This window comes from Podarcis erhardii, assembly GCF_964252035.2.
Source record: "Podarcis erhardii genome assembly, chromosome: 1".
NCBI classification, from domain to species: Eukaryota; Metazoa; Chordata; class Lepidosauria; order Squamata; family Lacertidae; genus Podarcis; species Podarcis erhardii.
The window spans coordinates 87,198,111-87,221,031 of NC_138497.1; the positions used below are offsets into that span (position 1 = coordinate 87,198,111).

At 45.1% G+C, this 22,921-nt stretch overlaps 1 protein-coding gene, 1 long non-coding RNA gene and 1 pseudogene across 7 annotated transcripts in view; 1 reads left to right on the forward strand and 2 right to left on the reverse strand.

Moving 5' to 3' along the window:
• LOC309337154 overlaps positions 1-1,166 on the reverse strand; it is a 33,186-nt gene extending 32,020 nt beyond the window's left edge. The window contains exon 1 of one of the 2 annotated variants that reach the window (XR_014154126.1): positions 780-1,166. This is a non-coding gene — a long non-coding RNA (uncharacterized lncRNA). The remainder of the gene's footprint in view (positions 1-779) is intronic. The other variant, XR_014154127.1, reaches the window with a different exon arrangement.
• A 435-nt stretch (positions 1,167-1,601) lies between these two features.
• Positions 1,602-22,921, forward strand: part of CDK5R2 (cyclin dependent kinase 5 regulatory subunit 2) — a 41,551-nt gene continuing 20,231 nt past the window's right edge. The window contains exon 1 of one of the 4 annotated variants that reach the window (XM_081853237.1): positions 1,602-1,862. The gene's annotated coding sequence lies outside the window, so the exon portion shown is untranslated. Of the gene's footprint in view, positions 1,863-22,321; positions 22,463-22,921 lie in introns of those variants that run through there. The other 3 variants (XM_081853235.1, XM_081853234.1, XM_081853236.1) reach the window with 3 other exon arrangements.
• On the reverse strand, positions 20,001-22,233 carry LOC309336737 (A-kinase anchor protein 4 pseudogene; annotated as a pseudogene). The gene has a single exon. The product of its transcript is annotated as an A-kinase anchor protein 4 pseudogene (transcript).

Below are 22,921 nucleotides of genomic sequence, written 5' to 3' on the forward strand. Positions count from 1 at the left end.
AAATTGCTCGGCATAGAGAGTAGACCAGCTGTGCTTTGTATCATAGCAAGGTCCTTAATTTAGCTGTTTACGGCATACTCAGCATAATGATTAAATCTGCTCTTGGTAACAAAGGAGGTTCTAACATGGCTGGAGAGCTACTCTGGAAAACAAAAAATATAAAGGGGACAGTGAGAAGTTTTGGAAGAAGAAGCTGAAAGTGAGAGGAACATCCCAAGCAGAATTCCACATCTTTGCAGGATGCACATTTTACTCATAATTTTAATCACATTACCCTAGGGTTTTTTTAATGCAAAGGTGTCCAACTGGTGATTTGCGATTTATGATTGCAAGTGAAATTGATTTAGTTCTTTTTATTTATTGCATTTATATTCCAACTTTCCCTCCAGGGAGCTCAGGGTGGTTGTGTACATGGTTCCTTCCTCCCCATTTTCTCCTCACAACAACCCTGTGAGGTAAGTTAGACTGAGAGATAGTGACTGGCCCAAGGTGAAAATGCCTTTTACTTTAGGTGTTCTTATAACTTTCTCCTAAGAGTCATTCTTATGGCAAATGAATGCATTTACCGCCTTTAACCTCCAAAATCAGATACCCCCACCCCACCCCCTCTCTTTTACAGTGGAAAGCAGTCTTCAACATGCTTATAGCTACTAATAATTTTGCTTAAATCTGGTTATTTTTGAACAAGGCACTTATACTCATTTTTAATTACAAAAATCTGATTTAAATTAAAATTAGACTTAAAATAAAAATGCATTTGTCTCTACTCAGCTCCTTACCCAGCTCCTTGCCTGTATAACCTAGGAGTAACGATTTCTGAAGAAGGAATCATGAGATTGCTGGTGCTGAGCAGGAGATACCTATATGGATGGATTCATGCCCAGTGCCATTAACTCCCTCAGCTGTGCAATCAGGCTGAAGTTCTGATGCTGCAAAGCAGCTCCCGCAGCTGGTTTGAATCAGGCCTTGCCTATCCAAGTTCGGCCTAGAAGTCTTTGGGCCTGACTGGGCAGCAAAGCCACTGTGTCTGTAGTTGCCATGGAAACTAGGGCTGAGGAGGGGCAGCAGTGTGTGTCAAAAACTACCGCCTCTGCCTGCTCTGGCTGATCCGCTTGGAGGAGATCAATGGGCTGGGTGGGGCCTCACCCTCTAATCCACCCTCTCATGTGGGTGCCTGCAGCTGCCCGCGGTCGGCCCCATCCCCAGCTCTTGGGTGCTGGGGCTTTCCAGCTGCAGCTTAATTACAGCCCAAGGGATGGCGAGTATGCAGAGGCAAGGTGGGGTGTTTGGTGGGGGTGGTCCACAGTGGCTGGGTTTGGGGCTTCTTGGCTCTCGTGGCCCAGAGATCCTTACAGTTTTGCCTGCCTGGAACAAGGTGGGATGCCACCCAGGCCCATCCATGCAGCCTAAGAGGTGCCAAGATATTGGTGTACCCTGAACAAGAGCCAAAGAGCCAGCTTGGGAAGAATCAAGGCAAAACTCCTAGGCCTGCCTAGAAATTTGTGTGAACTCTGCAGATGATGAAGAACACATCCCAGAATTGTGCAAGGGGGATCATTGGTAGGCAAGTTAACAAAGGAAAGCGTTCTCTGCTGGAATGCTAGAGCTGAGGGCCAGACTGTTGTTGGTGTCCGTCTTTGGAGAAAATAGAGGAGTGCGCCTTTGGGAGTGAAGTCAATCTGTTGGAAGCCTGCTGTGGCTGTACAGACCAAGACAGGAGAGACAAATATCTCACAGCTCCTGGTTGGGAAGAAAGGCAGCATAGACATCAAGTGAATAATATCAGTAACAATAATAATGGCATGTGGAAGTCTGCAGGCCACCTGGGACATACTCCTGCAAGGCACAGATTGATGGAGCAGGTAAGACCAGTTGAACCAATGAGACCTACACAAAAGTAAATGTATATGCATCTTTATCTTGAAAGGCCCACTAAACTGGCCTTTGCATATCTTTATTATTTATTTATTTATTGAATTTTTATACCACCCTTCGTCCAAAGATCTCAGGGGAGTTCACGGCATAAAAATACACCATAAAACCACAAAGTACATAATAGCAAAAACAAAGCAAACCAATAACCCCTTCCCCAAAACATATTTAAAAGGTTAATCTAACAGGGTCTAGAGACTGATGATTCCATCTCTGATGGCATTATTTTCATAGGCTTTGCATAAGATTATATTAAGCTGCTTTTTACCAGAGTTTTTCGTGTACCTATCCAGCTCAGTCTTGTCTATACTGATGGGCAGCATCACTACAGGATATCAGATAAGAGTCTTGCCCACCTTTAGCAAGAGATGTCAGGGAATGAACCTGGGACCTTCCCAGGCCCAGACCAAAACATTCTGCTGCCTGAGGTGGAGCAGCAAGTTGCACACCTCCTCCCAAATCAAAGTGCATAGTACCCAAGCTTGATCATACTGTCCATCTTTTTCACATCTGAGATAACAAATTCTACAAATGACTGCCTGGGAGTAAAAACGAAACAAAAATACTTTGGGTGTATGGGGTAAACCAGCAATCTGCTGCCCTTTCATGACACCTAACATCAGTAAGCTAGTGGTTTGCTATCAGGACATTTACATGTGGATCCAAAATTGCAGGTGCAGTGTAGGGCTGCAATGTCAGGTCAGTTATTACTTAATAAGACAAATCAGCTTTAAACATTTACCCATAGACTTTCAAAATGTAGTTGAATAGCAGATCTGAATTCTTTTTAAATGACTTATAAAAACAAAGACTTGAAATAAAAATCGAGGTGGCAAGCTTCATCTTGAAAAAGACAAATTCCAAATTCTATTCCTTCCAGTAGCACCTTAAAGACCAACTAAGTCAGTTCTTGGTATGAGCTTTCGTGTGCATGCACACTTCTTCAGATACCTTCAGATACGTATCTGAAGAAGTGTGCATGCACACGAAAGCTCATACCAAGAACTGACTTAGTTGGTCTTTAAGGTGCTACTGGAAGGAATTTGTTTTGTTTTGACTATGGCAGACCAACACGGCTACCTATCTGTATCCAAATTCTATATGAGAGAGAAGGCTTATCAACACTTCCTCTTGTCCTGCTGCTTTCCCCCAAGGAATACTGCTCTTTAGCGCTCACTTGGAGCAAACAGCAATATGGATGAAAGGCAGTATAGAAATTTAATAAACAACCACAATAACAATATTCCAATGCACAGTGTGCTGCCCTGGATAAGATAACTTTTCCACCTGCACAGAGCAATTTTCCTCCTCTCCTCAAGAGAGAAAGTGTGGTGCTTTGGATTGCATGCTGGGTTTGGATTCAAAACTCACCTGAGCCGCAGACTTAGTGGATGGGGGTTGCGGGGGGGGGGGGGAGTTGGATGAGGCTTCAATTACCCTTTTGTAAAGCGGGCCTAGTAATTGCCTCCTTCTCCTTGTTTGATAGGGATAATAATATAGTACTTCAAAGTGTGTGCAAATGCCAAGTACATGATTAATAGGAATAATAAAGTGCAAACAGGGCAGTTTGCTCTGAGCATGTGAGTGTTTGTGCTGCCCCCCAAACAACAGGCTCTTCCGGGTAGCCTTGGACCAAGCCTTGCATTGAGCCCAGCCCATTTCAGTTCCCCTGTACTGCAGGGCTGGCAGAAAACAGGTTGGAACTGGCCAGGGAGGAATCCTCTTTGATGGTGGATGTCCTGCTGCTCTGAGCTTCTGAGAGCTCAGCCCAATTCTGTGCTGGGTGAGGGGATGGGGGGGGCAGTGGGCCATGCTACTCTGAAAACACACAGAAAGCTGGAAAAGATGGACCCTGTGACTTCCTTCTCTTTGAAGCATCCAGCATCTCGGTGACATCTTGCCTTTTCCAGGGTTTCCCTCTCCTGCTTTGCTCCTGCCCAACTGAAATAGTATTTGTAATTCCTCATTCTGAGACCTGGCTGGAGGTCAATGCAAGTTGAGATGCCTTGATGATGTTATGAGCCATAGGCTGGCAGAGGCCACCTTGATTCCTGGCAAGTTCTATTTTTACTTGTGCATTGCCGGTATAACATAGTGGATGAGAGTGTAGGCCTTGAGCTGGTCAATCGATGGTTCAACTATTGTCTCAGCCAGAGACTCACTAGGTCACTTTAAGCAAGCCATTCTTTTCTTGGCCCTCGTTTGCTGAATGGAACACTAATACTGGGCTGCCTTTCAGGGTTGTTGACCTTTCAGGGTTGTTGACTAGGCTCCTCCAACTCTATGATTCTCACTGCTTAAGCCAGGTGTAGGGAACCTGTGACCCACCAGATGTTGAGCACCATTGGCCATAGTGGCTGGGGCTGATGGGAGATGGAGGACCACACGTTCCCCATCCCTGACCATGCTGCACTGTAGCAACCTGAAAGCTACTTCCACTGTTGGGGACAGTATGCTTCTGATTGCCAATTACTGGAACCCACAGGAGGGAAGAGTGCTGTTGTGCTCGAATGCTGCTTGTGTGCTTCCTGCAGGCATCTGACTGGCACTGTAAGAACAAGATGCTGGACTAAATGGGCCACTGCCTTATCCTGCTGGATCTTCTTATGTTCTTAGCTTGGGGTTTATGGCCCCCGTCAGAATTTTTCTTTTTCTTTTTAAAGGACCAGCTCAATTCATTGGGTGATAAGAATATTGACTTATTTTATTCAATTACTAAAACGTGAGAGCATTTCCATACTGGTTGTTAGTGCCATTCAGTGCTGATTTGAGGTGCCTATAAAGCATATCCGACCTGCCCTGCTTGTGTTTTATGTATGTCTTTATTTGTATTTATAGCCAGCCAGTCCCAGGGCAGGTTAACAACAACTGTATATCAGGAGATGTAAAACATCTGACCTGCATCTGAAAGGCGTTGTCTGTGGTATGGGCACATTCTTAATGCATTGAACATTTTACTGGGTTGAATAATTCTTCATGGCAAAATAGATGTTTAACCTTTAAAAAAAAGGGGGGGGGGGAGAACAAAGTGATTTATTGTTGGTACAATAAAAATCCAGCCCCTAACATTATTTACTGTTGTTGTTATCATCAGCATCTTCATCAGTATCATTATTAATTAATTAATTAACTAACTAACCCCCTTTTACATTCATTTCAAGGTGATTTATATGTCCACAGTGAGGAACACCAGATTGCTCCAAAAACAAAGATGTGCTGTATTGAGTAGATTTGGTGTGCTGAAGTTGTTAGTGGTCTCTCTGTGTGAGTCTCTGCCTAGGCATGATTTGGATGCATGATTTGGGTTGACTATGGCAGGACAGATAAACCCAATTAGAAACCCAGTTACTGAGAAGGAATCAGGACTTGAAAAACTGGTTTTCTTATTCAGAGAAGAGTAACAGCTCAGAGACTCAACAGACCTTGGATGTTGTCAACATATTATCTGACCCTGATTCTGTGTCTTGAATTGCAGCTTGATCAGAGGACATAGAAAAGGGTAACCTAAATGCCACCACCACCACCTCACAAAAAACCCTCAACTTCCATCTGCATATCAAGTTGCTGTTAAAAGCACAAAATTGGAACAGGTTTTTTTCACCCTTGCTTTGGTCAACTGGTAACATTATGAGCAACAGCTGGAAAGCTCACCATTGTTATTTACTGGGGTGAGTGTCCCCTTGTGGTCCCTTCCAACTCTAGAAGTTTTATGATTCTATAATTTGTTTGCAGCAAGGTTAGACAATGTTGCATCGACATTGTCTATCCCACACTTTCCAGTGTGTTTCCCCATCGCTTTCCTTACCGCAAAAAGTCCAGTCTTTGTGGGAGGTGGGTTTGTTGTACAAGACCTCCAGAACGGACCACTGGGCCTTCTAGCCTGGCACTGCCTCCATTTACTGGCAGGGCGACTCTCCAGGGGTCCAGACAGGAGTCCCTTCCAGCCCCATGTGGAGATGACAGGGACTGAACCTGAGACCACTGAGCTGCAATCATTGGGTGGTGTAGGCAGGATTGAGAAGTGTACTATGGTTACCCTATTCTGTAGCTTGCTCATAGCAGAACCCATGCCAGTAGAGGCTGGTGTGGCTCGACCACTGATCTGCCCCAGGTTGGTTGGCTCTTACCTTGCTTTGGGAGCTGAGGTGAGCTGCGGTTTGATGATCCAGCACATTCCCAGCTGCCGCTTGGGCGAGGCCAGATGCCCAAGAACGATGCCATGTCTAGCCAGGCTGCAAACAACCAAACTCCGGCAGGCCATAACTCTGTAATTACTGCAACATAGACAGTGGGGCTGGGGTGGGGGGGAGAACAATTCAAACCTGCGTATATAAACACTGCTGTGCTATCTTCTCCCTGGCATCACCCTCGGGCTCAAAGAAAGCTCTAATTTTAGGGCTTAAGAGTGGGGGTGGTTGTTATTGAAAGGGCTGTGGCCAAACAGAGCTTTCATCTCGGCTGGCTGAGGAAGAGCACATGGGGTTTCAGGATGGGTGACTGGCTGCTGGGAGCCCTTCCCTCAGATGCAAGGACAGCTCCGGATCTGGGGGTGACGAAGCCTTGTCCTTTGAAGCCTGCATTTCCCTGGCACTCCACCCCGTACCATCCTATCATTGCACTGCTGATCAGACATTTCCATTGGGTGGGGGTGGGGTTGCACAAGAGAATCTGACCCAACTGCTAACTCTGGAAAAGGACCTCAGAGGTCTCAGCAACAGAAAATCATGGCTTCCTGGAAACTCCCCCAAGTGGTTGTTAGATTATCTTCCCTGGCAGGATTCTGACCCCTAACAGATGCTCATTGCTGTTGTACGAAAAGCTTCTGTAGGAAATGGTTCCAGAGCTTCCTGGGCTAAGGAGATGAGTTTGCCGGAGGACCCCTTCTTGCCTCAGCTACAACCAATTCCTTCTTCTCCCTATTTTTGGTTGACCTTTGGAAATATTTAATCTCCCTCTTCTTTTCCACAGCTTCATAGAATCATAGAGTTGTAGAGTGGAAAGGTACCCAAAGGGCCTTGAAGCAAACCACCTGCAATGCAGGAATCACAGCTTGAAACCTGGTATTTTGTGGTTTCCTTGAAACTTTGTGTCCATCACATCTTGCTTTCTCTGTTGACCTTTTCTAAAAATGTTGGGTGTAAGGCAGATACTTGGGTTTGGGGTTGTTGTTTTTTTGTATCGCTGTATGAAATGTCTATCAACAAGGCAGATACTGGATGCACGGAGGGAAGAGAAACAGGCTTAGATGCGGCAACTGGATCTAAACAAATCTGCTCTAATATTTGTGGGTTCTTGCTAATCCCCCTGAAATTCTTTACAAATTGGGAACCCTGTGGGTGTGGTTGTTAATAATTGTGAGCCATATCCGTGGACTGCTGTAACATAGTCTTCCCTTTGTGTAACATCTGCTAGGGACCTTTCTCAACAGCAAGGCATAGGAACATAAGAAGGACCAACCAGATACCTCTGGGAAATCCTCAGTCTGGACCTGAGCACAGCAGCACACTCCCCACTTGCGCTTTCCAGCAACTAGTGTTTCAGATTCATACTGGCTATGATACTGGATATACAACCATCATGACTAATGGCCATCGAGTGCCATATCCTCCATGAATATTTCCAATTCCCTTTTAAGATGCTGACTGTTACTGTGTCTTGATCCATAGGTTTATGTGCTGAATCTCTCACCATCCAGCTTCATCGGATGGCTTCAGGTTCAAGTATTATGAGAGAGGGTGAAAAATGTCTCTGTCCACTTTGCCTACATTGTGCATAATTTCATAACCTCAACCAAGGGCAGGAAACTTTTTTCAGCCCAAATGCCACATTCTATCATGGTCAGCCTTCTGGGGGGGCCACCTACCCGGGGTTGGTTGGGCCAGAGTAAAAAAAAAAATAAAAAATGGATGACACGACATATGTGACTCTTGCCTTTATACATTCAATCAGCAGGGTACATTCATTCCATGCAAAATCCAGAGGTTTATACGCACACATTTTTCCATTCAAGCAAGCAAGAGGCAAATTTCAGTTGAAGGACGTATTCCAGCCAGGCAAAGGAGGAGGAGGTGGAGCAGGGCCAGGAAGTGGCATGGAAAGACTCTCAAGGGCCAGTTAGAAAGGGCTGGAGGGCCACTTTGGCTCCTGGACCTGGGCTTCCTGTTCCCTGAGCCTTCCTCCCTTGCCTGCCTATTTCCTAAATTTAAAAGCCCCAAATGTTGTAAGATTTCCTCGTGGAGGAGTCACTTCAGTCCCTGATCATTTTGGTTGTTCCTTTCTGGTGGATCTTGACCAAAATTCATATCTTAGATACATTTATATAGCACCTTTTCCTCCAAGGATCTCAAAGGGGTGTACATGATATTACCCCCCCCCCCCATTTATTCCTCACCACAACCCTGTCAGGTAGACAGTGACTGGCCCAAGGTCACCCAGTGAGGTTCATGGCTAAGTAGGGATTTGAACTCTGATCTCCCAGGTCCTAGTCTAACACTCTAGCCACTACACCACACTGACCCCCCCCCCCCCCCGCTGTGCTAGTTTCTGAGTTCTCTGTAGCTCTTCATCAGGCTAGATGGTAAAACTGAGCAACAGGAGCTCAGGCAGAAGAAATAAAGAAGAAATAATGGCTGGTGTTGAAGCCAGGAAAGTCTGCCTCTGGTCACAGTCTTAAGTTGAATGCAGGAGGAGGCAGCAAGCATTCAAGTGAACCTCTGCAAATAAATGGAACAGCAACCCCAAGTGTACTCAGATGGAAGCTGGTCCCACTGAAAATAATGCTCCTTACTTCCAAGTAGGTAAGCAGAGTTAGGCTCATGCCATTGGAAGCAGGAGACTTTTCAGCGCAGTATCCACATGGATGGGAGACTAGCAATGGTGCCATTATGTCAGAAAGTCTTCTGCAAAACTCAATAGCCTGGTGTTTTCACAAATGAAGGGATGAGGTCATAGAAGGCCAACTCTCCATTTGGAAAAGTGGGGAGAAGTTCTTCCCTTATCTCATTCTTGTGCTCCCCCCCCCAGCCCCGTGCGCTGGTCAAACTTTTCTCCCAGGTGCTGTTTTGCACCCTCCATCAGGCCTGTGGCATCTTGTATGTGTTTTCTTGTGTGCATAGCAATTATTCTTTTCTTTTTTTGACACAGCTAGTAATTAAACTAAATATTTTTTAAAAAACAGTATGGGCATTCAAGTGTAATGAATTGGCCCTAGCAACCACTAGAGGGAGACATTGGGCAAAGATCTGGACTACAAGCAAGATGCATAGCTTTATTTTGTGTTTTCCAGGCATGCCAAGCAGCAAGCTTTAGGGACATAGGTCAACCTCTTTCTTCATCTCGCTTAGTATTGACTGCTGCTCTGGACAGCAGTGATTCTACAGAGTTTCAGAAGTTTCACATCACTATCTACCTCATTCTTTTTAATCTGAGGACATTCTGCATGACCTCTGCCACTAAACTATGGTCCTTTCCCAAGTTCCTCCATACACTCCAAATATTCATAAAAGAGAAAATAACAGGTACACTTAGTAATAGGAGAAAGCACATATTTTCATTAAATATATTGCCAAAGAAAATGGGTCCTAAAGCATTAGCAAGGTCCTGTTCTAAAAGAAAAGTACTGTGTTCAGAGTTCTCAGTCTGTAAACTAATACTCTGCAGAGCTAAAAAGTACCTACAGAAGTTACATCAGGATATACCTAGACTGCAAGCCTTGTTATAGGATTGGGATTGAGCTGGATGCCCTCTCAGGGTTCCTGCCAGACCAGCAATATTATAGCTCTGAGTCTGCACAAGGGATGTGTGTGTGAGAGAGAGAGGGGGGGGGGGACGGGACAAAAAGACTGGGACTGAAGCTGGAAAGTGCACACAGAGGCCTGACATGTTCTCTGTGCAAAATCCAAAGCCATGCTTGTAGGACCTGTCCCCTTATAGAAACCTAATGGGGGGACAGAATCTGTTGATATATTAATGCCATGGACCCTTCCATCTTATGCTCAGTCTGTATATATGTGTAAATAAATCTTATAGATCACACAGGCGCCACAAGTCTCCAGTGACCATTTCATTCCAGTCTCCAGAAGCCATTCAAACCCAAGGGGTGTGCTGCTGCTGAAACCCTTGAAACCTCTCACTTTGTAGGTTTTGTACCACTTTAACAACCATGGCTCCCTCCCCCCAATAATTTTGGGGATGCAATTTGATACAGTGCTGTTAATTTTCTCTCCCTGAACTCTGCCCTGTAGCTCCCCAGACCTGCACTTCTAAAGTTTCTCTGGCAAAAGCCCAGTGAATGACTATTAGATCAGTTTGAGGCTGTTGTGTAAATATGTCCTAACATTCTGCCCAAACCAAAGTCTTATAGTGCTTTTAGAAGACGCCCAGGTCTGGGCAAACCTCTGGAGCCAAGGAATTCTAAAACTGGGGAGAAACCACCAAGAATGTCACTCTGTGTGTCCTTGTTTGCCTAATATGTTACACAAATGCTGTGCTTAACTGCTTTAAGATAGGAGTAGGCAACCATTTTTCTGCTAAAGGTCTCATTCTCTTAGAGATAGCCTGACAGAGGCCACGTGCATGATGAGAGCTGATATTTCTGAGGGATCTGATCAACACTGTTCCACACCAATCATCCATTCAGCCCACGCACAAAAGGGATGCCATTTTGAGATCTTTCAGAAGTGTGGGTTGTGGATCAAAAGAGCTCTGTTCTCTGCCCAAGTGCGGAGGGGATTTCCTTTAAAAGAATGGATCTTTCCAGATCTGTGCTTTCAAAGTGCTTAGCTCTGCCTGCCTGGGTGGAGATGTCTTTTGGTATGTATGTATGTAATGCAATGTATGTATTTTCTTACATTTATATCCCACCTTTCTTCCACGATGAAACCTAAGGCTGTGTACCTGTTGGTTCTCAGGTGGTCACCCATCCAAGCACTGACCACACCACACCCAAACCCTGCTTAGATTCAGCAAGGTGGCAGCCTCCTATAAGTGCATCCAGATTGATATTTTGAAAGCACGCATCTTACTCTCAGCTTTGCAGCCCAATGGCCACATTATGTATTTCACACTTTTTAAATAAGAAAAGAGGGGGGCGGCGCTTAAACTGGGTACTTTTATACTGAAGGGGAAAAGCAGCCATGTGAGCCCAGTCTGGAATCTGCTTCCAGTGTGACTCGTGACCAAATTTTTGCTCTGATAACTATTTACCTTGTTTGCAAGCAGCAATGTGCATTTGATTATAGCAAGAAATGAGTACAGAGTCACAATCTAGATCAGGAACATGTTCTGAATAGGGACTACATGGCTTCTTCACCTCCACCACCACCACCGCCTCCTCTTCCTTCTTCTCTAAATAAGTGACCAGCTTAAGCTTGCTTTTTGAAATAACCAAACTTGTAATTTGGCTGTAAAAATATTTTAGAATTTCGTCAGCTATGCCTAGAAGACAACAGGAGGTCGGAGAGTGCAGATGCTGAAAGAATGGTGTAATGTGCTTCTAGCAATCAGGCCCTCTTCAAAGGTGGGCTGCTGGATCCTATCTCAGCAAGTGTTTCTCATCAGTCCCCCAGGGCATCCCCACACAGAGTGTATTGCAGTTGACTAGCTTCAAGGTTATGAACTGCGTTATGATGGTCTCCAGAGACCAAATTTGAAAGCAAAGACTGTAGCCTTCTCTTAAAGCATTTCCATCAGTCCAAAGGGTGGAGAACCTGTAGCCCTCTGGAAGTTGTAGAGATACAACTTCCACCATCTCTCACTATTGGCTGTGCTGGTTGGGTAAGGATTGGAGGGGAGCTGGGACGATTTCCCCATTCCTGTATCAGACCAATTCCCTGTAACTCTGAAATGGATCGTGACAATTTTTCAAGAGTTCTCCTCTGGCAAATAGATTTGAGTCTGGATTCCATTTGTGTGTATGTTTTGGGGATGAGTGTTGTGGGGTAGAGAGAGGGCGTGTAGAGACGGCAAGAGTGATCAGAAAGAAACAGCCTTGGCCTGTAGATTCCCTTGTAATCAAAAGCAGGTGACCCTGCCAAAGGAGAAATGCCCTTTTTTCTCCTGCCATTTTGTGGCTGCCTAAGTACAGGCTTCGTCACTTGCGCAGCCTGGCTTGAGTTGGGTGCTTTTGCCAGCACCGCGTGTGCCTTGCACAGCTGGTTTAAACAGCAGGAGCTGTGTGAAGCGGTGACATGTGGCACCCTCCCCACCACGACCCCAAACCACACTCCCACACATTGGGGAGAGAAGGAGAGAGAGGCAGGCACAGAACGAGGGGTGTGTGTGTACAGGAGCATTTCCCCAGCAGACCAAGGCAGCTCTCCCTGGGGGAGGGAGGGATCCACAAACAGAACAAAACAAAAAAATCTTGATGAGGCTAAGAAAAGAGGGGAATAAAGGGGTTGTTGGATGCATCATCTTGATCTAACCGATGTGGCCTCATTGTCCCCAGATCCTCTCCCACAAGTTTGGAAGGATTTCAATGTTTGCGAGCCTTGCTGTGTGACTGGGTCACACTTTGTTTGCTGATTTCCATCCTGTCCAAGTTGCCTCTTAGTCTGTGCATTTACAGAGATTATACTACCTCTGACCATTTATCGAGCATTTGTCTTGATCTGCTTGTGAGGGGAGGTTATAAGACAACGAGAATCGTCCTGGTTTGCTCGTTGAGTGTTTCTACATTTCCTTTTTTGTTTCTGTGTTGACAAGCCCCCTGTCCATCATTCGTTCATGCCACACTTTCTTAACCACAAAAGGCCTGTTTCTTTCAAAAAGTAGATTTGTTGCACTAAGGCGGCAAAGCTAAATTCCCTGCTATGTGCTTGAATCCCCACAAAACATGGACAGTCTGGAGGCACTGAAAGGTAGGTCTGTTACCTATCGCTTACAGAAAAAAGGGCACACCCTCCCCTTGCTTCTGGGATCTTGGGGTACATAGAGGAAAAGGTAGGACACAGAGAAGTTGGGGCAGGAGAGCTCTAGGTAAAGCTTTTTAAAGAAAGATATAGGCAGAGTATGAATTTAAGAGCAGCCAGGGAATCTTGACATGATTGTAGGAGTGGGCAAATTCTCCCAGAACCCAGGAGGATTCCCTGAGGCGTTGGGTGGTGATGAAACCAGAAGACCCCTTATCTTGTCCCTTGCCTTTAAAAGAACAACAAAACAGTCTTCCTCAGTAGCAGGCAATGGCTAATTACATATATTGCTGGTGAGAAATTGCTGCTATTTCTCCTGTACCCTTCAGTATCTTTCCATACCAAAACCATTTTTGTTTGTTGGTCTTTAGTTGTACAATGCTGGTGGTGCTGTTAACTCTTGTTGGCAGTCTGTACATGATCCAGGCACTGACTCTAGAAGTGGTTGTCTGTATATGATGCATCGGGGTGGGGGACCTTTCTTAGCTTGAGGGCCACATTCCCTGGTGGGCAACTGTCTGGGGGCCACATGCTGGAGGGCTGACATGGCCAGAGGAAAAAATGGGCAGAGCAGTGGTTCTTACCTTTGTACAGGAGACAACTTTATGGCCAGGCAAAAGTCGGAGGTTTCTATACACCTCTCCTGCATGCAACTCTCTGTTGTTGTTGTTGTTGTTGTTGTTATGTTGCTTACTACAAAAAATTCTCTCAGTGACTTACTTTTTAAAAATAAAGCATAGAATACCAAATTAAAATACACAAAAATATTTAAAACACATTACTAATAATAGAAAAAGGGCACATCCCACAGCACCCAACTATCACCTATCCATTCTCTATTCAGGCAAGCCAGATGCATTGTCACAGATCAAGGATACCTTCCAGCCAGGCAAAAACACTTTAGAAGGGAGCAGAGTAGCAGCAGTGAGGGATGTGTGATCACTGAATGGCCCTTGGCTAGCTGACCAGCTAGCTATGGAGTTGCGTATATACCCAAAGTAGTGGGGTTGCGATCCAATCTGTGATCTTGAACGGTCATCTTCAAAGCTTCCTTCCTGTCCACATCTAACATGGATGTAACTAAGATGTGGAAGTGGGGTAGGAAATTCAAAAGGCAGCTAGGAAGTCTGTGCAGGAGAACTCTAAAAAGACCAGTCCCAGGCTTCCATGTACACATCTGGCCAACAGGTGCTGGGAGCAAGCTGGAGTGTGAGTGCCCTCTGGTGGACTGAGCATGTAAGTACAGAAACATATACATTGACTAAAGGGACCACATTTGGGGCTTTGATAAAACACAACACCAGTGCAGATGGGATGCTGCTCCATGGGAAGGTGGGAATTACCTCCCTGCATACAGAGAGCAGGCATGTCAGGAGACCTAGATGTCATGAGAGTTTTCTATGTGTATGGTTTGGGGGCTTTATGAGGCAGAGGGATGGAGCATCCCAACATGCAACTCCTCCAACATCTGAGCTTGAAATGGTATTAGCCATGCTGGGTTATACCAGAGGCCTCCTGTTTCTCAGAGTGGCCACCCTGGTGCCCATAGGAAGCTCACAAGCAGGACCAGCACACAATAGCTCTCCCTACTTGTGTTTCCCAGAAATGCTGCCTCTGATCATGTAGGCAGTTATACAGCCGTCACTGCTAGCAACCACCCATAGCCTTATCTCCCATGAATTTGTACACTCCCATGTTCAAGCCATCTTGGTTAGTGGATCTCACCACATTCTTGCAGCACAGTCCAGGGAAGCCTTCCCTGGCTCTCAGCAGGAAACTTGTATAACTACATGGCCCACCTCTCAATTGTTTCCACTTGTCCTCAGGACAATGTCACCACAAGCCCCTTTGAGATAGCAGCCATAAAAACAGAGTTCCATCCCTGCTGTTCAAACAATGCTCATTTCTATTATTTAAAGTCCGCCTCATCCACAATATCCAAGGTAGTTTCCAAGAACAGAATAGATCCAGTCTTTTAGGAAGATATCATTTAAAAAACTGAAGTTAAAAAATAAAATAACAAAGATATTCCAGCAGGATTTGGGGTTCCTGCTGGGTCTGCCTATGTGAAATTGGATATTTTGAGCTTGTAAATGAGAAATTTGCATTCTGATTGTTATCCTGATCTGTGTTCAGCCTAGTATGATTCTGGGACACTTAGAACTGGGTCATGCCACTTACTTACATTTGGCTCAAGGAATGTTAAATTGACAGGTTTTAGTTGCCTTTCCTTACATTGTACAATATGAGTCAACACAAAAAACACACCCAGTGTAAAGGTAGCACCCTAAATTTCTAGAGTTCACCCTCTCTCATTTTGGAGAGATGAGGTGGTTTGTGGGTAACAGAGAAAGTGGGTTTTCCCCAGCCACTTTGATCTAATGGCAAAACTATTTCTTTCTTACCTATTTGGCCACAAACCTGAAGCCTGAGATACAGGGATGGAGAAAGACAGAGGGATCATCTAGTCCAACCTCTGTATTTGTATGTAACAGTGATATAATGAGAGCAGTGACAGATATCTGAAGATAATGAGAGCAGTGACAGTATCTGAAGAAGTGTGCATGCACACGAAAGCTCATACCAAGAACTGACTTAGTTGGTCTTTAAGGTGCTACTGTAAGGAATTTGTTTTGTTTTGATAATGAGAGCAGTGTGGCACCATATATCCACAGCATGGCTCACAAATATGTGTCACATTTGCTGACCAAAGGGCTGTCAAGGATAAGCTAGAGACCCCAAAAGTCAAGAAAGAAATTTCTTCCAGCTATTATGAACTACTGACATTGTTTTGCTGGGGCCTAGACTTGCTATTGCTCTGAAACCTTACAACATGCCTCCCTTTTGCTTGTGGCTCACAGTGAGGAATCTGTTGAGGTAGATAGTCCTATCTTCAGGCACAGAGGAGGGACTCCTTTGGTTCCAACCCCACAATTCCACGAGCGGAATGATTATTTGTGGAGCAGGCTGGGAGATCAGGAGCTAGAATGAGACCAGAAAGGTCATGCCTGATAGTGGCACTTTTTTGGACGGAAGTCATTGTCCATATTAACTTGCTAATGGGGAAACCCCTAAGATCCTCAGATGCTCACACCATACTGAGTTATATTCCAACACTGTGGGCCTTGACAGAGGAGTTACGTAATTGGATTTTGTATGCTCTGTTGGTGGCCAAAAGCTGGAGTGTACGTGTCCCCTGATTGCTCTGTGGTTGGGAGGCTGAGCTACTCTTGCACCATATGAAAAAGCTATATTCATCTAGCATCACTAAGAGAATAAACACTCAGACATCTGGGATGTGTACTTGTTTGCATGAAGTACATGCCCAGCAGACTCTGTTGGGACCTATCCCAACTCAACCAAACCCCCTTTCCCTTTTTACTTTTGTTCTGATTGTATTTATTTAACTGTATGGCACTGCACTACAAATGACTATTATCTGGTGCTGGTGTTCCACATTGGCAAAAATGTGGGGCACAATAAAATAATCTTATTGGATACCTGGCATGAGGATGGTCTAATCACAAAAGGCAGTGGGAAGAGGTACATTAATGAGACCAAATTTCTAGAGGGGCACAGAGGTTTCTCTCTGTGTGTTTTTCCAAACAGAGCAGGAGTGGCCCACAGGCCTCCATCTGACCCTTGGAACTCTGCCCAAGCCAAGCCCCCATCTGCCCAGACCACACCCCTCACCAGCTCTTCTTTGCACCCCAAGTATTTTTACCTGTCTGGAATGCATCCTTGAACTCTGATAATGCCTCTTGCTTGCCTAGATGGAAGATACAGAGGTGTGTGTAGATACTAACCTACCATACACAGCATTCTCCTGATCCACCCAACTTGTGTTAACAAAAGAAAGATGACCTGACTTGTTTTTGAGAAACCCATGCTGGTTCTTAGTAATCACAGCATCCTTTTCTATATGCCCACAGACTGGCTGCTTAATTATCAGTTCTACAACCTTTCCTGGTATCAATGTCAAGCTGGCCGGTCTGTAGCTGCCTAGGTCTTCCTTACTCCCCACCCCACCCCGCTTTGAAGATGGCAACAATGTTTGCCCACCTCCAGTCTGTTCTCCAGTCATTCTTAAATATTATAGACAGAGGCTCTGACATTATGATGATAGCTCAAATGTTCAGGTATCTTATTTTTTATACAGTATTATGAACCCTACTATTCAGAGATCATGACCTACACCAATCTGGTACTCACTGCTGATTACAGTATAGCAGATCAGAAACAAGGGAGAGCCTGGCGTGGGCAAAATCCATGGCGCATGCTCAGACTGCAGCACACGCACGGCGGTATCCCTTCAAAACTGCCATGCAGGCATAAACCCTATTTAGGTGCTTACATTTTGGTGTATTTGTGACCTTCCATGCACTTGCATGTATCCACTCAAGATGTGCAGCTTGGTGTGACGATCCCTAGTTTTCGTGCAAACACACCTCTGCAGAGACACCTCCCTTGGCCTCTTTTGGAAACAGAATACCAGGCTAACTGGGTTGTGGACTGACCCAGCCAGGAGAGTCCTGTGTCCTTCTGCGTGCTGGCAAGCTAGGTGTTTGTATATCTGTAGGGCTCATGCACCTGCATGCATCTCTTTGTGTTTTGCTGTGTGCATTTACATGTCTGGGTTTTTGTTTTGTTTTGTTTTCAGCGTGTCACTCATGTCTCCAGGCCCAGCTCACTCCGCAGGAATCTCTAGCCGCCGGGCCCTGTTCTAGATGAATACACTTGAAAGCATTTTTTCTCTCTTAGCTACTAAATTTCCCTTTGAGAAGAAAGGAGTTGGCTCACTTCATCTTCATTAGTGTCGGGGAGCATTGGGGGGGGGCTGCTTTTGCTGCAGTGCCACCCCTTCCAGCCTCTCACTTAGTCCCTCCCTCCTGCCCTGAGTCACTGGCCCTTTGGATATGGGCTTCCAGCCAGGAGGAGGCTGCTTCCTTCCCTGCACTGACCAGCCTCTCATTTTAATCCAGAAAGGTACCATAGATATTATAGGATATCCAGGTTCATGGCTTTCAGTTCACCCTTTCATACTAATTGTAATTATTATTAGTAGTAGTTGTATAGTAGTAGTAGTAGTAGGAGTAGTACACCACCCTTCAGCCGAAGATCTCAGGGCAATTCACAAAAGAAAAATACAAAATGAGAATACAAAACACATAATAAAAACAAAAAACAAAAACTCCACTCCACAAACAGATTTAAAAAGCCAGAGAATGTTAATCAGCTGAATGCCTGGTTGAAATGTTTCCACCTGGTGTCTAAAGATATATAATGAAGGCACCAAGCTGTTTTGATACTTTGCTGTAGAACTTCCAGAAGTTTATTTGTTGGTAACTTTGGAAGTGTTACCATTGGCTTTGTTACACCTCAACGCTTAATAGTTTGTCATACCTTTTGTGGATGCAGATGCCATGGTTCATGAGATAGGTGCTCTAGGAAGATTGTCAGCTGCTGTTTAGGAAAACGGTTTCCGCACACTGACGTCTGCCAGCCTGTTTTGTCTACCTATATTTCCCCCCATTCCAAATTGTGCTGTGTCGTACAAGTGGAAATTGACATAAGTGATGACTTTTCTTCTGACTGCTACAGGACTGTATAAATATGTGTATTTGTCAACACAGAATTCTCAACTGAGATTGAAACTTTAAAATCTTCTCCAGCCCCCCAAAGCAAGAGGATGAGACAAAAAGGAAGTCTCTGTCAAATCTCTAGTGCTCCCCCAAAGTCTTGGAGAACAGGATACATCACGTGCTGATGCAGTGAATTCTGGGAGTTTGTTTCCTAATTAAATTAGGGGAAAATAAATCACTAGTGCTTTGAAAGACAAAATATTAAGAGAATCAATCAGCCCAGTTCGTCCCTTCTGTTTGTCTACAAAGGAATCCTTGGAACTCTTTAATGAGTAGGAGGCAGTGTTTATGATGTATATGAGTAGCACAGGGAATGTGATGCACTGATTTATAGATGGTGTGTGCATCTCAGGGCCAAAATAAGTGCAGTGTGAGGATACAGGTGCCTGCGTTGCATTTGCATTTCCCCCCGCTGTGAAACTAAATGTGAAGCAGATATGGGAGGGGCAGTTTAGATCTGGGAAAGGGCAGGAGCATTAAACTCCCCAGCCCTGCTGCTCCAAACAAAATAAGAATCCACCCCATAAAATTAGAGCCCCTTCCCCCATTTACTTTATGTGTTTTCCTGTAGTTCCCTCCTTCCTCACAGAGCTACAATTCCACGCGCCCTTAAAAAACTACAGTTCCCAGGATTCTTGGGTGTGTGTGTCTGTCATGTGCTTTAAATGTGCATTGAATGTGTTTCACATGTACAGTGTGGATCTGCCCTTGACTTTCAAGAGACCGCTTTAGGCTTTGACACTGAATGGCATTTGATTATAATTCACACACATCCATGTACTTGGCACTTTCTTGGGGGCACACTTTTTTATGCCAGTGGCTGCTATGCTCTTTGCACGTGAAACTCTGTAGGAGCTGCTTCTGCAGGGGCTCCTACACCTACTCTCTGCCCCCCCCCCCCGCAGCTGTGGTATGTGTGTCCTGGCACAGATCTCAGACATGTCTGTGGCTCACCAAAATTCCAGCCACAAAGGAGAGACCATGAAGGAAAGAGCATCATCCAGCTAAATGGATATTAGTGTTAGAAGCGAGGGAGGGCAGGAGGGGCCCTAACTGATCTCCCATTTATTCAGAGCTCCTCTCATGCAACCTTCACCAACCCTGGTGCCCTTCTGTTTTGAACCACAACTTCCATTAGCCCCAGCCAGCAACTATTGGGAGTTGTAGTCCAAAACATCTGGAAGGCCCCAAGTTTTGCAAGGGCTGCTGCCATGCTTAAGGGTAGCATTTCAAACTCTAATGCAAAACAAAACATTGACCTGATTGGGTTTCTGGTAGATTTAATCCAAATGCGCTTTAGATAAGCTGAGAAGGGCTAGCTGAAACAGGGGCCTTCCTAAGATGTACAGGATCGAGAAGAGGATGGTGGTGTACTTTCTAACCCTGTCCCACCTACCAGAAGAAGTCCTGTTAGTCACTATTGTTTCTTTGGGTAACACCTAGCAACTAGCTGACTGTTACCGGTCTACTTTTGTTAAGCTTGGGTGAGGGAATTAATAACAGGGCCTCTCTCCTCTTCTGACTTTTTAATGTTTGCTTTTAATCGATGATCTTGCCCAGCTACCGTTTTATCAACCAGTTTGAATTCATGCCACTGCTGCTTGCAGTGGGGCTGTGATGATGGTATCTAATTAGCTAATACCAGAGCAAATGCCTTTAGTTATGAAAAGAGAGATCATCTTCATCACAGATTCCATCAATTGGTCGATAAATGTGCTCGAATCCATCTTGCTCCATATTGTCATATGCATTTGATGTTGCTATGTTGGTTCTGGTTTGGGAAGCTCCTTCCTCACCAAGGCCTCTGCTTCTATCCCCTGTTTTTGTCCCCGCAGTTCTCGTCTAGATTTAAGCCAGCTTCATCCAAAATCTTCTGGACCATGGACATTATGAGGTGTCCTTTATCTTTCAGGCTGTCCGAATGGCAGGGGTCTGCTTTTCTGTCACATGACCTGTGTGAGAATTTGGGGCCACAGCTCCCCTCCGCCCTGTCATAGTCACGGGGAATGTAGCCATATGAGGAGGTGTTGCATTCACGAGGTCTGCAGTCTTTGTTCTTTTCCAGCAGGTGCTGCTGTATCTGCTGCAATGCTGTGACCAGAAGCTCTCTGGCATACAGATCCAGGGACTGCTTGTCCGGCACCTTGGTTCCTGCTGGAAAATGTTTCCTTGGGCATGGGCCACCTGCTCTTTCCTTTCCATAGTCACAAGACTCCCTTTTCATGGATGCAAACTGCATGCCCTGACTGCAATGGCCCCGGGCCCCCCCTGCTTTATAGTTTGCAAAGGTGAAGTTTTGAGCTCTGTACTGCTTATCGTCTCCCAAGATGAGTTTAAACAAGCGCTTCACCATGACTTCCAAAACCTCCGCGGTCTTCTGGGTTCCAGCCTTGTAAAGGTTCCTCTTCAGTCCACAAACAAAATCAGAGTCTGTCATGAGCGCCCCTGTGATGTTGTGCAGGTTTTTCATGGAGGAGTCTATTAAGTCTGATACGATTTCCTTGGTGTGCTTCATAAGTACCTCTTTCAAAACAGCACATGCTGGCGGAGGGTGCCTACCTTTCTGGACTCTCATGGTCTTCAGGAAAGACAGCATCATGTCTGAAGCAACCTGATTTGCATACACCATCATCCCTTTGCTTATGGAAGTCATGTCGTCTGCTTTCCTGTCTTTGTCCATATACATGGCTTCATGTTGCTTGAAGTCATTGTGGTTTGCCATGTCCCCTGAAAATGGGTCGTCCCTCTTGATTTCTGGAGGCGTCTTGCATCGTTCCATATTCTCAGCTATATTCACCTTGTTCCTGTTGTTGTGGGGGCTAATGATATGGCGGGTGCATTTCCCTGAGCTTTCCCATTTCTCCTTGATCTCCTTGCGTGTCATTTCAACAACTAAGTTGCAGAGCTTATTGGCGTAATAGGCAATGTCATCTGAGTTCCCTCCTTCACTACCGGCACTGGAAGAAGTGTTGTTGTTGTTCCTGGATGCCAAGTCAAGTACCTTAGTCTTGCGAGGCTTTCTTAAGGATGTCAGCGCATGTTGGAATCCAACTGCATATTTCTGGAGGTCATTGTTGAGCCAGCTGACAACATTGTCATCATCAATGGAGCCTTGCTTGAAAAGGCAAACTGCTCCCTCAGTATTAAAGCAGCTGTTTTGCTCATTGTCCTTGATTATGATGACCTCTCTCTCTTCCATATTCGCCAAGTCCAGCTCATTGTCAGGGTCAGAGATGTTCTTGGATCGACCAGTAGCTCCATCTCTCTCCTTTGAGTTCAGGTTGGCAACGTCGACAAAGCAAATCACTTTACGTTCCTGGTCTTTATGTGTATCAGGGCTGTAGAGGTTTATCTTGCACACACCAGCCTGGCTGCTGAGCCAGTCTACTTCCTGTGCCATCTTTGTTAGTTACAAGTAGAAATGGATCAAGAGCTGTGCAGTGTTCTTCTTCCAGCTGAGCAGCTTGGATGACCCGGCCAGACTTGGGATGTTGGCTCCTCTTAATCTTCCATGCTCTTTCTACCTCCAGGTGGTCTTCTCACTTATGTGGACACATAACAGCAGTGGTGACTTCACAAAGCATCAATGTTTTCCCACCAACCAGAAAAGAGTTGCCAAATGCTTTAGCAAGAGTGTGTCTTTCCACCACTACTGTAACCAGGGCTGTAGAGAGTCGTTCTTTTCAGATGAGCTGCTTTGGTGACCCTGCTAGACTCAAGATGTTACCTCTCTTATCTTTCCATGCTCTTCTGCCAGCAAGGGACATTTTCACTTGTGTGGACATGTAGCAACAATGACATCACAAAGCATCCAACCCACCCACCAACCAACTAACCAACCAACCAACCAGGGAGGTGCCTGTGTTTTAGCTTTGTAATTTTCTTAAACTATCATCTAGATGAAGATTAAGACAATTCCTTTGAGCAGTCAATTTGATGACCAAGAGAATAAGTGGAAGCATGTGGATCTCTGAGCAGGTAAGAAAGAGACCCACTAGGAGGCAGACCCAGTTTATGTGTTTCATCCTGTTTCATCTTTTGATGGATCCACATTTCAGGTTAACCTGGTACTTGCTAATGCTATTTTTCAGAAAGTATGTTTACCTCTTTCTTTTTGTGGGGAGGTTTCCTACATCTGGAATTCAAATGGAACACTTACATTGGCTAGACAGTTCATTCCACTTTCTGTCCTGCATTAATAGCCCTCAGGGGTGACACAATCCAGACTGAAATGTGTTCGTAGAATCAGCTAGGAAAACTTTCACATCCAGGTCTGATGTAAACTTATCCAGAACTAAGCAGCACTTCATTAAGGACAGCACTGAACTAAAGTTACTCATCACTTTTTGCAATCATTTTTTGCATTGCTGGGAAATGCCTTCTTTTTTGACACTATGCAAAAATGTTTGCTTTTTGGTTAAAATTGCTATCATTTCC